Source organism: Numenius arquata, chromosome 14, assembly GCF_964106895.1.
Source record: "Numenius arquata chromosome 14, bNumArq3.hap1.1, whole genome shotgun sequence".
NCBI classification, from domain to species: domain Eukaryota; kingdom Metazoa; phylum Chordata; class Aves; order Charadriiformes; family Scolopacidae; genus Numenius; species Numenius arquata.
In genome coordinates, this window is record NC_133589.1 from 6,590,344 (window position 1) to 6,606,382 (window position 16,039).

A 16,039-nucleotide genomic window follows, 5' to 3' on the forward strand; every position below is an offset into this window, starting at 1 on the left:
GCAGGTGGCAGTCACCTGTGTGTGCTGCCCGAGGCGCAGAACAGGACCTGCGGTGCAGGCACACCCTGCAACACCCTTTCCAGATAACCAATGTGCTTGTAGGCAGTGGTTTAGCTGGCAGGGTGCAATGCAGGAGACACATGAAAACATCCCCAGCCTTGCTGAGCCCCTGTGACATTTGGGCAGGACTGGCCACAAATGTCCACCGAGAACAGCGATGGTCATGGTGGTACGGGCACTCCTCTTGAAAAGAAAGGAGCTCTGAGCATCAGCTCGGTACACGCAAGCTGTACCGCAAAAAAACACACGCTGATCCATTTCAGGGACGTGATGGTTAAACTCAGGTTCATGTCTATATTTACAGCTAGTTTTAATGTTCAGAAGGAAACAAGCAGGTATTTTATTCCAAGTCTCTCACATCTAAGATGATGTGTGAAGCAAAATAGATAACACAGCCTAGAAAAAACAAAACAGAACAAAAGAAAAATACCTGTCCCCAACAGAAAATGGCTGTAAAGGGCAAGATTTGTTTAAATTTGGGATTTAATTCAAAAATTCCTTTCACCAACAGAAGAGGAGGAGGTAAGTTACACCGCCAAATATTAAACATCCTACAGGATGAAGACTTTTGCATCAAAAATGATCAGAGGGATGTCTTATGAGGACAGGCTGAGAGAGCTTGGGGTTGTTCAGCCTGGAGAAGAGAAGGCTCCAGGGAGACGTTATTGCAGCCTTTCTATACTCAAAGGAGGCTTGTAAGAAAGACAGGGACAGACTTTTTAGCAGGGCCTGTTGTGATAGGACAAGGGGTAATGGCTTTAAAGTAAAAGAGGGGAGATTCAGGCTAGATATAAGGAAGAAATTGATGGTTGGACTCGATGATCCCAAGGGTCTTTTTCAACCTAGATGATTCTATGAAGGAAAGCAACAAATAGTATCTATGTAGTTTACCTTAACGCAACTAAAAATGTAACAGCTCTCTGGTTTATTGCCTTAGTTACAGAACATGTTTGTGCTCTGAAGTAATGCATGAGACACTGATAACTCAGTGACCACAGAGTCAAGCGTGGGACTGATTGCACATTTAAAGAAAGTTCATATCCTCAACCTCGTGTAGGAAGACCGTAGCCCTAATATCTGATAGCTCAAATGTCACCTCTCACGATACCCCAGAGAACGCAGGGGTACGCAGGCAGTGTGCCAGGCTTATGTTTGGGATACACTTACCTCAGGCATTTTTGAGGGGAGGATTTCCTGCTGAATAGGGATGTGTGGAGTCCCTCAGCCAAACCCCAAGGCCCGGCAGTCACACCTTCCTGCTGCACCCACGTGGACATCGCATGAGCAAAATGTTGCTGTTCCTGCAACATAACAATGGGGGAAGGTGAGGTCTTTCCAAGCATGAAGTAAGTTCAGATCAACGGGGACGTAAGTAGGATTAAAAGCAATCGCACAAAAGCCCCCACCCACCCCTCGAAATTAACCTCTTTGCAGCCACAAGCAGACACATCATGAACGTTATCATCTGGCAAGGGACAAGGTCTGCCTCGCTCCTTGTGAGAGTCCCAGAGGAATGTAACACCTCCTGGAACTGGAGCAAATGGCCTGGAAGAGCATGTGGAGAGAGCAGCAGCATGTAGCTACTCCCTTAATGTCATCAGAAATTCAGGGATTGAAATAGGCCAAAGGAGATGACAGAGGTGGTCTATAATAAGCCTTTGCCATAAACCAAGTCAGAAGGTGGCCTTTTCTTTACACTACTATATAAGGAAATGTTTCCTGTACCAATAAGCAGAATAAGTGCACAACAACCTTACTTGCAGTGGCAGTTTACGAAAACAATGTTATGTGGTGCCTCTTTGTTGGCTGGTCATAACTTCAACAGCATGAGACTACAGAGCGCTCTAATTCTGCCAGGTTCAGAGCTCTCCAGGAGATGCTAAACTTCCTCCCACAAACCTACTTGGGAAAATAATACAACAATCCTCTATGCAATTGCACTCTCAAGTCTTCATCAGTGCTTTGATCTTTCCCCCTTAAAAGCTGTTCTCACTTTAATGCAGCCCATTTCCATCCTGAATGGGTGGAGAAGGACAGAGATTACTACTACTGGAGTCCAATTTTTTTAACAAGTGACACAAGTTATGTGACACCTGAGGATGCCTCAGGAAGGGCTGGGCCTTTGCTCCTTGGAACAGAGTCAAAGAAGTCACCTGGCATCACTCACCATGTCCCCTGCGATCAGCTGGATGTCACCATATAAAAAGGCGACACTGGAGAAAGAGCTACTCCCGCAGTCAGTTGCTGGACTACATGCTGCTTTCTAGGATTCAGGAGGTTCTGGAAAGAGAAAAAGTAAGTTTCGGGAGCTATGGCTACTTTCTCTTCCAGCTAAATAATTAAATTAATGATTATTAAGTTGGTACTCTATGTAGGAACGTGTATGTTGCTGCTCTTCCACATAATTTAGCAGAGCAACTGGTCTCCAGTTGAACTGGATGTTGTCCTTGGCAAACTCCAGCCATTTCTTTATCACTTTTTTTTTTTTGAATAATAAAGCTCAGAGAAAAGATAGAGACAGAAAGGTACAGTGAAAAAGATGGGTAAAATATGACACAATTTCAAAACAGTGATTTGTCAGTGGTTGTGGCTGTTCTAGGACACAGGATACTTGAAACTTTGCTCTGTCAATACAAAGTTTTACTGCTCTGATTGAAAGACTGGAGGGATCTGTGGCACAGGCTCCGTGCTGTGTTGCAGTGAGATTTGTTACAGAGAAAAACATTACGTTTGTATTTTAGACTTTCTAATATAAGCAAGATCTGACTCTCTCTGGTCATCAAGCAGAAGGTGATAACTGACAGAAAGGTCATCAGGCAAAAAAAAAAGTAATGACTTAGAAAGATAATCTCATAAAAAAATACAATCAAATCCTAGGAGTCTCTTTTAATGCTGGAAAAATGTTTTTGTTCACTGGTGATTAATACCAGCTCTGACTATTTGTACAAGGCACCCATCGCTCAGTCTGTTTCCTTTCGCAAGTGTTGAGGGCACTGAAATTTCCTTGGCATTAACAACCACCCTAGGCGAACCAAGGGTCACCACCACCATAATGGAGCTGCTGCTGGTTCCAAGGGATGTAAGCAGAGATGCCAGGAGAATCTTCTGCCATACAGCTTGACTTTCCACGCTGCAGCATGCACAAACCTAGAGCAGCTTCCCGATACAGCCAGAGACAAACTTCCAGAAGTACATCTGCTGTCAGTGAGCTTCCATTCGCTCTGCAGGGACCCATAACCTGCCCTTCAGTGCACCTCAGAAGAGGCTGGAAGCCCTTACGGCAATTAAAGAGAGAGCTGGTTCCAGCGAGCAGTAAGGAAGCCTACAGCCAGACTGGATGTGCTCGGAGCATTCCACAGTTCTCCAGCTCCATTTGCAGAGTGCTGGGCTTGACAATCTGGGCAGTAAGGAGAATTTCCACAGAATTTCAGGAGAGTATCTGTACTCAAAAGAGACAATTCACAGATCTTTTATGCTTTTTTAGGTTTGAAAAGGTGATCCACTCAAGAGAAGAAGAACAATGAAGGGAAAAGAAAGGCCACCACTTTTAATTGCATTAACTTTACTCATCTTAGGTAAGTCAATTCAGCTCCTCAAACGTGCTGAGGGCTGATTTCCACACAGCTGAAAATACTGATTAGAGCAACAGAGCAAGGTGTCTCTGGTGTTGTCAAGACTTTGAGCATGGTTTGGGCTCCAACACTGAACACGGAGTACTATGTAACAAAAATAGCATGAATCACTAGGATGTATGCTCAGTATTAGTATGTAGCTGAGTACATAAGAAAGATGAGTGTAAACCAGTGAAGGATGAAAAATGAGCTTCATTTCATGCTCCCTTGTCTCTGTTCCTGCATTTTTGTGGGGGCCTGTGATAGTTAGAAGAAAATCTGTTTATTTCCATTCATCTAACTGTTCCACTTGTGTTTTTTCTTTTCTTTAGGGCCATGCGTAAGAAGTTTAAATCAGGTATGTCTGAAACATCACTTTGTTTCTGGGTTATCAATCATACAGCAGGCACTTAAAACTAACACCAGCTACCTGTAATAGTCACTTATAATAGTCATAATCCCATCTTATTCACTCAGCAACAGCTGCTTAAGAGCAATTTAATGCAAGGGAACCTCCATGAGGTCACTAATAAACACTTGCAATACTTCCCAGAGCTCCACAAACCCATGAGCTGGAGGAGAGAAGGTATAATACTGCTGCCAGGGAGGATTCCTGCTTTAAAGCTGATCTGTTGGCTGGAGTAAGAGTGTAGCTCCCCCAGGACACTGACCTGCACCAGCCAAGAATCCGGTCGGTCTGTCCTGAGAGCAACCAGTCTAACCAGTGGATGCATTGTGGTACTGGGCAGCTTTCAACCCATCCCAATGGTTTGCCTGATTCAAACAGGGGAAGGCAACACAGGAGTCATTGCTCTGTAGCTAGCAGCCTTAGTAAATTACACACTATTTCATGTCGTGATTACTCTGTCCTAACCACTGCTTTCTCTCTTTTCTTTTCCCAGTGTCCAGCATTCCTCATGTGTAAGTGAAATTTTGTTTGTATCTAAGGTACCATTTGTACACTTGAGTTGTTGGACAGGTTCTAGGCACACAAAAAAGCAGAATAGAAGTATCAGGAAAGTTGATGCCTCTAGGAAATGTCCCTGAATGGAAACCATGTAAAATTTCTGCATCAGTTACTTAAGGACTGTTTAGAGCCTTTCAGCAGTCTTAGACCAGCACTGAAAAGAAACACTCACTATTATCCACCCATAATTTCCCACACAATGTGAATAGCAAACACAAGGAGCTGAAGGGAGAGGTTGTCAAACGTGGAACTGGAAGGACTCTAAATACTTTCTGTACCCAAAGGAAAGCATCATACGTATCCTCAAAGGGAGGGACTAAAATATTAGTGTCATACATTTCTTTCTTCTTTCACAGCTCCAACATACTGCTCCTCTGAAAGCAGGTAGGCACCCCGGGAACTGGTATCCACACCGCCTGGGAGAGATTATGTTAGTGCTAAAATACCATCTCCCAAAAGCTTCCCCAAGAGAACCTGAGCCCTCTGCAGCCCACCAATCCCTTTTCTCATCAGACATTTAATGGAAAATGCTCAATGTTTCCTGCTTCCTTTCCAGTTCAAATCTAAGCTCCATCCTGAAGAGCGGTGACTGGTGCAGCCCTTCCCTCCGGCAGTACGCCTGTGCCTCGGTAAGTCACCTCCAACAGGTCTCTCCTACCATCTCCCCAGATATTCCTTTCTTTAAGACATTCACAGTAAGATCTGCCTTCCCCTCTTTGGCCACACAGATGGCCTTGCTCTGAAATCACTCCCATCAGGCAAAAGGCAGCAAGCCTGGCCACCCCTCTTTCCCTAGAGATTGTCTGTAGGAACAAGGAGAGCAAGAGAACTGCAAACTCTGACCCTGCACTTGTAGATCTTTACCCTTTTTCTGACGTAACGTGCTTGTGTGTGTCTCAGGGCATCAAGCTGACATCAAGGCAACTCTACTCCATCCTCACGTGCTACATCACAGACCCTACTGCTCTTCTGGACCAAGGGGCTTTCCTGCTCTTGTTTCAACAAGTCAACAGTGAAGTGCTGCAAACTGCTCTGAATGAAATCAGTGTGCAGGTAATACCAGCATCAGAGGGGAGGACCACCAGCAGCTCCCTCTTCAGACCATACACAGGGGCTACATCCAAGGTTGCTTGAGTATTCGACTGGTTTTCTTCCCCATGCTGTTATGTGAGCAGAGACTAGTCAATAGTTACCTGGGGAGTCTACAGCCCTGTCTCTTGTATGTTGTTACTACAATAACATAATGTGAGCACAAGTTTCAGTACAAACCAGTCTTCTCTTCCCTTCTTCCCCTCCAAATCCTCTTCCCTTCTTCCCCTCCAAATCCTCCTCAAAATTTTAGTCTTCTTAACAAGAACAGGAGAGGAGTCTGGCTACCAAGGCGATGAATCTACTTCTTACTCAGCTGAACACCTCCCTCATTCTCCCTCTCTACCTGCATTTACTACTTCTCTCTGTTGAACAGAGCACAGCCTACCCAAACAAGCTAGTACCTTTCAGCCCAGACATGGTTCTTGCCATGTCCACGCTCCTAGTACAGTGTCAGCACCAAGGAAAATAGGTTTGCTCAAGCTACTCTGAGGAGTAATTTTCAAGGCAGTATAGATGAACTCATTTGAGGTTACATATGGGGATTAAAAGCACAAAGGCAATTTCTGTATCTTCTCAAGAAGAGCCAAATTGTATGACAACAACCAACCTGAAGATCTTGGGAAAGGGACAGCATTCTTGTCCCAGCGATGGTGCAGAATCTACCAGAAGGAGTTTCTCATCTTGGCAATACCCCAAAGCATGGCAATAATACCCATAATAAATTAGCAATACTTTCAGCATTTTCCGTCTCGTTTTCAGGTCCGCAGTGACCGGATTGCACCAGCCACCAAAGCCTTCATGTTAAATGCAGCATGGGAAGTCGTGAAGTCTGACCCTAAAGTTGCAAACGCAGGTTTCCTGGCGTCCTGGTTCCAGGAGACCCTGCATGCCTACCTCCCCTCCATTGGCACCAGCATCCTGGACTGCATGGCACAGCTTCCAGTCACTTGCGATGGCCTGGCCACAGTGTATGTCTGATCTAAGCTCAGGGTCTAATTAGATGGTATGCACGTGCCTGTGGTTTGATTGAACCAGGAAATACATTGCATTGTCAAACAGTACTTTTTAAAACTTGAATTTTGATGTCTTTTCTGCCAGCTATCTCCGTTCCTAATTTGTCTTATTAAGATCAATCCATAGAACAGTAAAAAAATCAGACTCAGAATGAGATCTCGGGGCCCAGTGTGTGAAAGCTGCCAGCAAAGAACAAGAGAAATGCAGTACACTGTCCGCACAGTGCAGTGTGATCACTGCAATCACTGTCACATGGTTGCTTCTCTTCCAGCCATGTAAGAAAGCAACATATATTTATTAGCATATATGTTATTATAAATAACATTTTTTACTATTATATTCTGTGCCTCTTGGGGACCTCTCCCAGAGAGAGGAGCTGGTGAAGGAGATGAGTGGAGTCAGGTAGAAATTTGGAAGAAGACGTGAAGTAGGATGGAGATGTGAAGAAATTAGCTGGGATATGAACAGGGCTCTACAACTTCACCTTAGAACCCAAAGGGTTATCTCAGTTTCTATCATGCACCCAAAGAGAATTTCTAATGTTCAACTTAAAGAAGTGAAGGGAAATATGAGCTAACAAATTGTTATTCATACCAGCAGCTGGCAACTGGTTTTGTCTCACCCATCCCTTCTGAATTCCAGGGTTCAAGCTCTGGACACTGCTTATTCCGAGATGGACAACAGCACAAGGCAACTGGTAGCTGACTGGATTAGAAGATTCCTTACCACATACGGTTAGTGATCTGTATTTACAGTCCAAATTTTCCTGGTATAATTGCAATAGATTCAACAGATCCCCATATAAACTACTAACATCTATTGTCCGCAGAATGAGAATTAGCTGCTAAGATGATCCGATGATAAAGGACTCTAAAAAAATTATTCAGTAACATGCCTGTGCTTTCTGCAGCACAATGAGATCATTTAAACAGCGTTTCTGAACTTAGGTCAAATTATGTTGGAGGAGATCAGTGAGAGTGATGTTCTTTGGGTCAAACTCACCTTCATTTTTCCCAGTACGCTTCCTCCAAGCCGTTTCCATCCCCATGGTCTCAAAGGAGACGCATCCTTATCTGTATATCAAGAAATAACAAATTATTTTATGTTTTCAGTTTGTGAAAAAAATTCAGCAAAAGAGTGGCTGCTGACCAACTGGAAGAGTTTCCAAAGTTATGCATCATATAATGATCTCACTTCTTGCTGGAGCAGCTTTGATGGGGTAAGAAATCACTTTGAAAATAGGGCTTCCTTCAGCTGTTTCACCCAGCAGGATGTGAAAACTTGAGCACTAGAGTAGCAGGGGGATAAAGTGACTGAAACTTCCACTTGCTTATGGATTGCAGTATCGGTGATTAGAGCTACAGGTCAGTGAACAGATTTCAGCAGTCACACCCACATGGTGCCTACTAAACTTACATCATATATTCAACAATCTGGTGACTACAGTGCTGTATGGAAGACTTTCTCTCACGTGGCAACTTGTTCAGCAGTTTAACTCTTGCACTGGGTCTTCAGTCATGTCTATCTGTCTATCTATTCACAGTTTACAGCTCTCGATGTCCTCACCGCCAGCCAGCTAGCCCAGCTTACAGCTCTCAGCAACGTGCTCTCCAACAGCAGCCTCCCTGCTGCCATCACCCAAGTCCTCAGCACCAATAACATCCTCTACCTTGAAGACTACTTGGCCGAGTTATCAGCTTTACCACTGACTCCTCCCCTTGACCACAGTGCGATGTACTCAATGCTGGAGACCATTCTAACCAAAGTCAGAGAGAACTTCCCCGATCTGTGCTCCCCCTCCTTGAAAGACTTGTTTCAGGTGAAACTGAAACGGATGCTGGCTGTTACTGATGCAAATATATTAAGGCTCTTCCCGACGAAAATAGGCTGCACTGATTTCCAAGATATGTGAGTATACCTGTCACCTGCACTTACTGAGAAACAAAGTTAACAGATAATACATAAGCACAGCTCCTCACGGCAAACTCTGTGACTGCTAAACATTATAGCCTGTTGCTGCTAAGGCTACTATCAAAACGAACCTACAGCACTTCTCTTACCGTATTATCAAATGCTGCCCTGGAGATTTTGAAATTATAATTTTTAGATTATGACCTCAAGATAAACAATGTTATGTCTCTCGCAGTACAGCACAATGAAAATAACTACTAGCAATGGCTGAACTTGCACAGGTGACATGAACAAAGCACCTGAACACTTTAAGTGAATGTTAATTGTCTGCAAGGCTCAAAATCATTTCACTTTTCTCTCACTGGCTAAAGTTATCTTAGGTCTAAAAAAATATTTCTTTTTTTGGTACTGCATGGCTTATAAATACTCTGATATGAAACACTGAAATCACTTTCATTTTTATCAATATACAGCTACAAAGGACTGAATTCTGTGCACCATGAGTTAGATCCTGAGACACAGAGAGCTGTATACCAGGCCAGAATGGATTTTCTCAATGGACAAGCAGCAAAAGAAGGTAACAGATGACTGTATATTACTTTCTCTTGTTATCCTGTAAGCACTTGAATACCAAAACCTTACACTACTTTTGAGCAATAATACTCATAATTTCAGGTTACAAAACCAGGCAGACCCCCGTGTGCTCTCTTAGGTTAACTCTCCCAGGAGCACTCTGTGGTAAACTGCAGAATGGTGGAATGATTCTAGTATATGAAGTTGGAAAGAAACTTCAGCCTCTTGACTGGCACTCCTGAGCACTGCTTTCTCCTCCCTACAGCCACTCCGAGCTTTTTCAAGGCCCAGCTGTGGCTACAGCACCATTTCTACCTCATCTTCTTATAGAGAGGTATTTTTCCAAAAGCATACACTTATCTGGCTGTCTTGCATCGATGAGTGTCTGAGACGTTAGACAAAGCTTCCCCTCTCTCCTGCCAAGAGGCTCCGTTACCTTCTGACCATCCAACATACTATCTCTTGCAGGAGTAGCTTGTACATTCACCACTTCAAACAGCCGAGACTGGTTAGAGGACAACTTTGGATTCTCTAGTATTTACACCGACTACGGTGATTTCCTCCGCCTCAATCCCAGCTTTAACGGAGTAGGTATCACACCCAGCAAAGCTCCCACTGGATTTCCACAAGGCTGCTCCGTTGTGTCACTCTGTAATGGCAGTTGGGCACTGTCTCTGGCCTGGGGTTACTTGTAAGCTTCTGAGTGGCCACTCACATGCAGAAAGACAAGAGCTGGGGGGAGCATTTAACCGCCCCGAGGATGACATTCTTTTCCTTTCCTTTTTAGTTTGAGGTGACAGATTTGCTAACTTCAGTGCAGTTAGGAAAGCTACTCATCACCTCCTGTATCCTAACCGACAACACGAGGGCCAGCGCAGAGACAGACGTTACAGAGATCATGAAAACCCTCCAAACCCGGAGTGTCTCTGAACTACACACCTTTCTGCATGAAGTTAATTCTCTCCTAGCGCAGGTAAGAGAGTTCCTCCAGTTGCAGACTCTATTTTCTACGGGCACCATCCGTCTTCTTGTTGGGTCTCATTTTCATTTGCTCTTGCTCCTGACTGCTCAAGCATCTAGACTTCTCCAAAGCAAATTTCTATAAAACAATATGATGATATGATAAACAAGCAGAATTATCAAGTCTCTCCGTCTAAGCAGCAAGGGGGGGAAAAAAGGCAAAACATCCAGTATATTTTCATTGACGCTGCCCAGCCCGTGAAATCTGCTGTTCATTGCTGCAAGAACAAAGCCACACTAATACACATAATGGCTGAGACCCAAAGATAAGCATCTTCATCACATTCCAATAGTGCATCACTTCCCATTTATTCGTCTCCCCAGATGCACATGGAGACCATAACGAGCACTGGAGTGCGTGACATAATGCTCAAAGGCATTTTCCAGATCCTGAAGCCACATTTTGCCTCAATGACAAGAACAGATTTGGAATCTCTGTTCAACGGGACTCTGACCTTGTATCTAGGCTCCATCACTCACAAGGAATTAATGACACTGCCTGCTATCAGCGACTGCCCACTCTTACAAGTGATGTGAGTATAAGTTCAGCTCAGTTTCTCATCTGTGTGCACTGTAAAGGAAAATGTCACTGTGGCTACGGGGAGGGATCTGACTGACAAGCGAGAAGAATGGCTGTGAATTCGTCTGTCCCATCAGAGAAGACATTTCTGGCTGGCTGTGATAAAAACAGATTATTAGCTTGGATCTGTGAAAACCACAGCAAATAACTGATGCTGACATGTGCCCTCTCTCTCCTTGTCTGGCAGAGTGAGAGGTCTGGACTACGCATTTGATGACATGACAACAGATACAAAGACTGACATAACCCAATGGATTGTTCAAACTCTTTCTCGCTTAGGTGAGCCTTTTCTTCCCACTGAGTTTGTTCAGGCCCCTGGTGTCCCTCAGACCTCACTGACACGTGGATTTCTCCTGTGCCTAGGAGCTTTCAATAATTTGGAGCCATGCTTTTTTGTAGACTGTAAACGGTGCACCCCAATTACGCCCCAAGGAGCCAGTTCTATCTCAGTGCAGCTGCCCCAATATGAAATGGAGAGCAGCCCTTGTCCCTGTGAAGAAGCAACACCAGATTTTCTTGTTGACTGAAGGGAGGGGCAATTTAAAAAAAAAAAAAATATATAAAAAATTAACTGTGGTCTTATTACAGGCACACACTGCTTTTAAGACTTACTAAAACATTCAATTATGTTTCCTTTTCAACATTCTTCTCTTACAAAGCTTGTAAGGAATAAAAGTTGAAAAGTAACCAAGCAGCAGAGTCCTGATTTCCATGAAATTACTAGATGCTACTTTGTGACAGTCTTCCAGGAACTGCACCAACATGAGCCAACCTGGTTAGAGCCAGGTTGATTCACTGCTTAGATATATGATAAGTGGAAATATCTCCTCTATCATTTCCATAAATACCTTGGAATGATCTTAGGTTTTGCAAGTCTTAAGCTGAAACATAAATAATTTGTTATTGCTCCATTTTAGACTGCCAGATGGATGAAAACTGGATGACTCTCAACTTCCGGAGATTCAGCTCCATGGCTAACATCACAGACTTTGTTGCTGCCTGTGAAAACTTTACTGGGGTAAGACTACCGATTTAGTCACTTTGTGACATTTTGCTACCATAGAACAGAACTATTTCTATTTCCTTTTTAGATAGTCATACTATTCATAGTAGGATTTATATCCTGTGAGCCAGAATATTAAAAATAGTTTGAACACCAAACACGAAATAAAAACACGTTGCCCTTTCCTTCTTAATTAGAAACAATAGAAATTTTTCCATCCTCTTCACGAGAGCCAGGATTTTGCCCTCTGCCACAGGAAGAGTTCAACTACAGTTTCTGATTATTCCCCTGCATTTCAGTTCCAACAGTCCCCAGCGAGTTGGTTCACTTTACCTTAAGACAACACCCAGCAGAAAGGATGGGTGCACACCTAGAGCACCTGCACGGGGGCCAAAGGATCTCTACACCTGATCCAGATTCTCTGTTTGACTTTGAAGAGTTTAGAGCTGATTATCAGCCACCTTGGTTTGGTTTCCATGGCAGCCCATGGCACGGGCACTAAAGGGATATTTCCATGGAGTGTATCAGAGAAGCCTAAACTGGGGCTTGTCTCACTCTCACCCCAACAAGAGAAGGAGCTCTGAGCTCCATCACGAACATGAAATATCATAACCTGTATCTGCCAGAGGAGAAAGAGTCCTTGTCCTAAAGGACAAGGCATGAAGGAAAGCTGCAGACACACACATCAACAGCATCAATTCAAGCAAACACAGATGTATATTTATAATTAATTCTCTCTGTCTGTGTTCCAGCTGGCGCTCCTGGAGGAGCTGACTGCCATCCAGCTCGCCCAGTTAACGCTGTCCCAAGATGTGTTCAGCTCTGTTGCTAACGTTGAACAAATCTTTGACAGACTAACCAAGCTGCCGGGTCTCCACGAGTTGGCCGCTTACTGGGATGAGCTTAACTCTGCTTTACAAGAGGTAACTGCAGACCGCTTGTTAACAGGGCTCAGTGGGAGAGGTCTGTGAGGACAGAAGCCTTCCTGTACATCCTGTAAATGGGCAGTAACTTGGAGTAAAAGGTGATACAACAGGTTTGTCAGGGAACCTTGCAGCAGGTTTGAGGCAAGAAAGAGATTATGCTGTTGCATGTTGCATTCCTCACACATTTAGTCTGTGCTTGGGTTTGACACAGCTCCCACCAACCCCTTCCCACCTCAGACTGCCTGAAAGACAGAGGCCGGATCTCCAGCCTTTGTAAAAGAATAAGGCTTAAAGAGGTCCCTGAAGCCCCATCATATTAATTCACATAATTCTACTATTTTTCTTAGGCTGTAGTAATTCCTCTCCCACATACACAGTTCTGCCTGTACACCCCGTGCCAATTATTTGCTGAGACTCCTCTAATACAATAATTAGCTAAAGGCCCTTCTTGGCTTCTTGTAAACCCAATACTTTTCATCAGGCCAACAGAAGATATACAAAGTCTCAGTCTGCAAGACTCAGACCCTGCAGGTCTCTCCCTCAGGTAAGATGTGATGGCAGAGGGAAGACTTGCTACTGGGTTATGGCATCGTGACTAACTCAGCTTTTCCCAGGACTACGAAAGCTAGCTTTGTACCAGAGCAACTGCTTTTAATTTTCCACATTCATTCAGAAGATGAAGCGCATGCCTAGAATGGTACAAAGCTAGCCTCTGGCCTGCAGAAATAATAATGGTTAATCTTCCCCCCCCCCCCCGCTTAAAATAGCAAACAATGAAACCCTTTAGAATCCAGCTGCTCCCACCTTGTTTGATGAGAAAGCAGCAGTCTAGTGTGGAGGCAGAGTCTCATCCGGGCTGTACTCACAGGGACACTGGAAGGACCTCCTGGAGGCAGGAGGAGCTTCAGGCACTTAGCAGCTTTGTCACATCAGCTGAGTCCTTCAGAGCTCCCCTGGGGCCTGGCTTTGCAGAGTGCTCAGCATTCTCTGAGAAGCAACAAAGCTCAACAAGAGCTGAAAGCAAGCGATACCTGGTATCCCCAGTCCTGTTCCAGGCTCTGCAGCAGAGGTGACAGAAAGGACTGTATGCCTGTTTCTCAGGTGTCACAGTTCTTAGCTCAGCAAATCCACTTAAACTACCACTGATGGCCACCGACAGCCAGCACCAAGATACAAGGTGCAGAAGCCACCAGGTGACACCTGGAAGAGTAACAAAGGGGCAAGAGCCAGACCTGTAATTCTCCCTTGAACAACGACACCATGAAACTAGAAAATAAAACAATCTTGACAGTGAAAATAACACACCCGGCAAAGAAAAGAGCTGACCAAACCATTTTTTGAGGCTCAGTAGGAACTGAATTATAAAATAGCTATATATAGCATATATTTTGTGCTATAAAATACAGGACTTGTGCAAAGAATCTGGGGTGTCAAGGAATATATTTAGTATCATAAATCAAAAGTAATTCAGAAAACCTCTTCTATCTTGTATAAGCATCAGGAGCTATGCCGGCTTGGCTGCCTCAGGCAACTCCCAAACAGAGAAGAGTGACATTCCTGAAAACTGAATGTCTAGAGGAGAACACTAAAGTTTGTTTCTCCCACTGTGCTGAATTAGTTTCAAAACATTTCCCTGCTGCAGAAGATTAAAGTGGGGACACACACACACAAAAAAAATATCTATTCTTCTATGGTGATTTTGCTGGAAATTTTTCTTGTAACTTGATGCTTTGAAGTAATTTAGTCTGGTCTTGGCTGCACTGTTACGATGCTGTAAATCCTTATGGATGTCGCATGATTTGCTATTACTTTTGGGTTAGAAATAGGAACTGCATTACCCAGAAATATTCCTCTCAGTTTCTGAATATCCTCCCAGAGTCTTACAGTTGCATTTTGTGTTCCTGCTGCAGCCTCTTGCCAACACCCTCAATATCTCCATGGCGGTGAAGCGCACCATGTTGGCAAGAACAGTAGAGCAGCTCCGTTCTGCGCTCCCCACCTTCACAGACAAGGACTACCACCTTTGGTTTCAGAAGAGGCTCGTGGCTGTTCTGCCAGGCATTCATGCCACCATCCTTCAGGACATCCCCAACACCATGTCCTGCAGTTCCTACAAGTCTCTGTGAGTCACGGTCACCCTGCCTGAGGCTGTTCCACGTTGCCTGAGATTTAAACCATTTATTAAAAGAATAATCCAGTGGATGAACAGCAAAAGGAATGAACGAGGTGCTATGGCTACAGAAAAAGGCCAGAAGATAATTACTCCCACTCCTCTCACTCATTTGTCTTGCATGTCTTGGCAAGTCACCTTATTTGGCTTTTATTTACTTTATTTATTAGCCCACACACTGCTAAATCCAGGTATTAGTTGCACTCAAACATTTTCTTGGCACAAGACATTTAGAAGACGTCCATTTGGATTCCACTAAAACCAATAACAAACTTCCCAGGCAACAAATGAAGCCAGGCTTTCATACTTTGATTCTCGTGATATTTTTAGGACAGCCAGAGAGAAGAATAGAAGAACCCCAGAATATTTCATGAGAGCTGTTGAGCATTGTGTTGGCTCCCAAGAGTCCTTCATTTACTCCAAGTTTCTTTCTTCTACAGAATTGCCGGGATCAATACAGTTTTCTCTGAAATCCCTGCAGCTGGCAAAACAGATGTGTATAACTACATTGTGGCATTCCTCACCCAGCCGTCTGAGCTCACTGGTAATCCCTATCGCTTCAGCTAATTCTCTGTGAGCCCTGTCACCCTCTGCAAATTGTGGGACAGAGCTAACCAATCTCTTGCTTTGCTCAATACCTTCAAAACTGCCCAACTAAGAGGAGTTCCTTCTCAGAACTCATTCCTGTTCACAGTATGAAAATAAAAGAGGGCAGAGCACACCAGGGGAGGGCCGATGCAAAAGCCAAAGTCAGGGACTTCAACCCTTTCCTTTGCCTTCAAGGAGCTTTGGCAATCCTGGATATTGATGTGTAGTTGAATCTTCTCTCCCATGTTACCTGTTTTCCTGTGCCCTCACCATAGGTCCTGCCTGCTCCACCCAAGCCACGACTAGAGACTGGTTATTACAATTCTTTGGAAAATTCTGCACAGAAGCACCTTACACTCAGTTGGTTTCACTCTACCACCAACCTTTCAATGCGGTAAGTCTGTACATACCCAGGTTATCTTTGCACTCAAGAGAGGATGTGCCAGAAAAGATGGAAATGAAATTGCCCAGGTATGAGGTAACCGAATTCAATTCCTCTGTCTTTCTTCAGTATGCCATTTTGG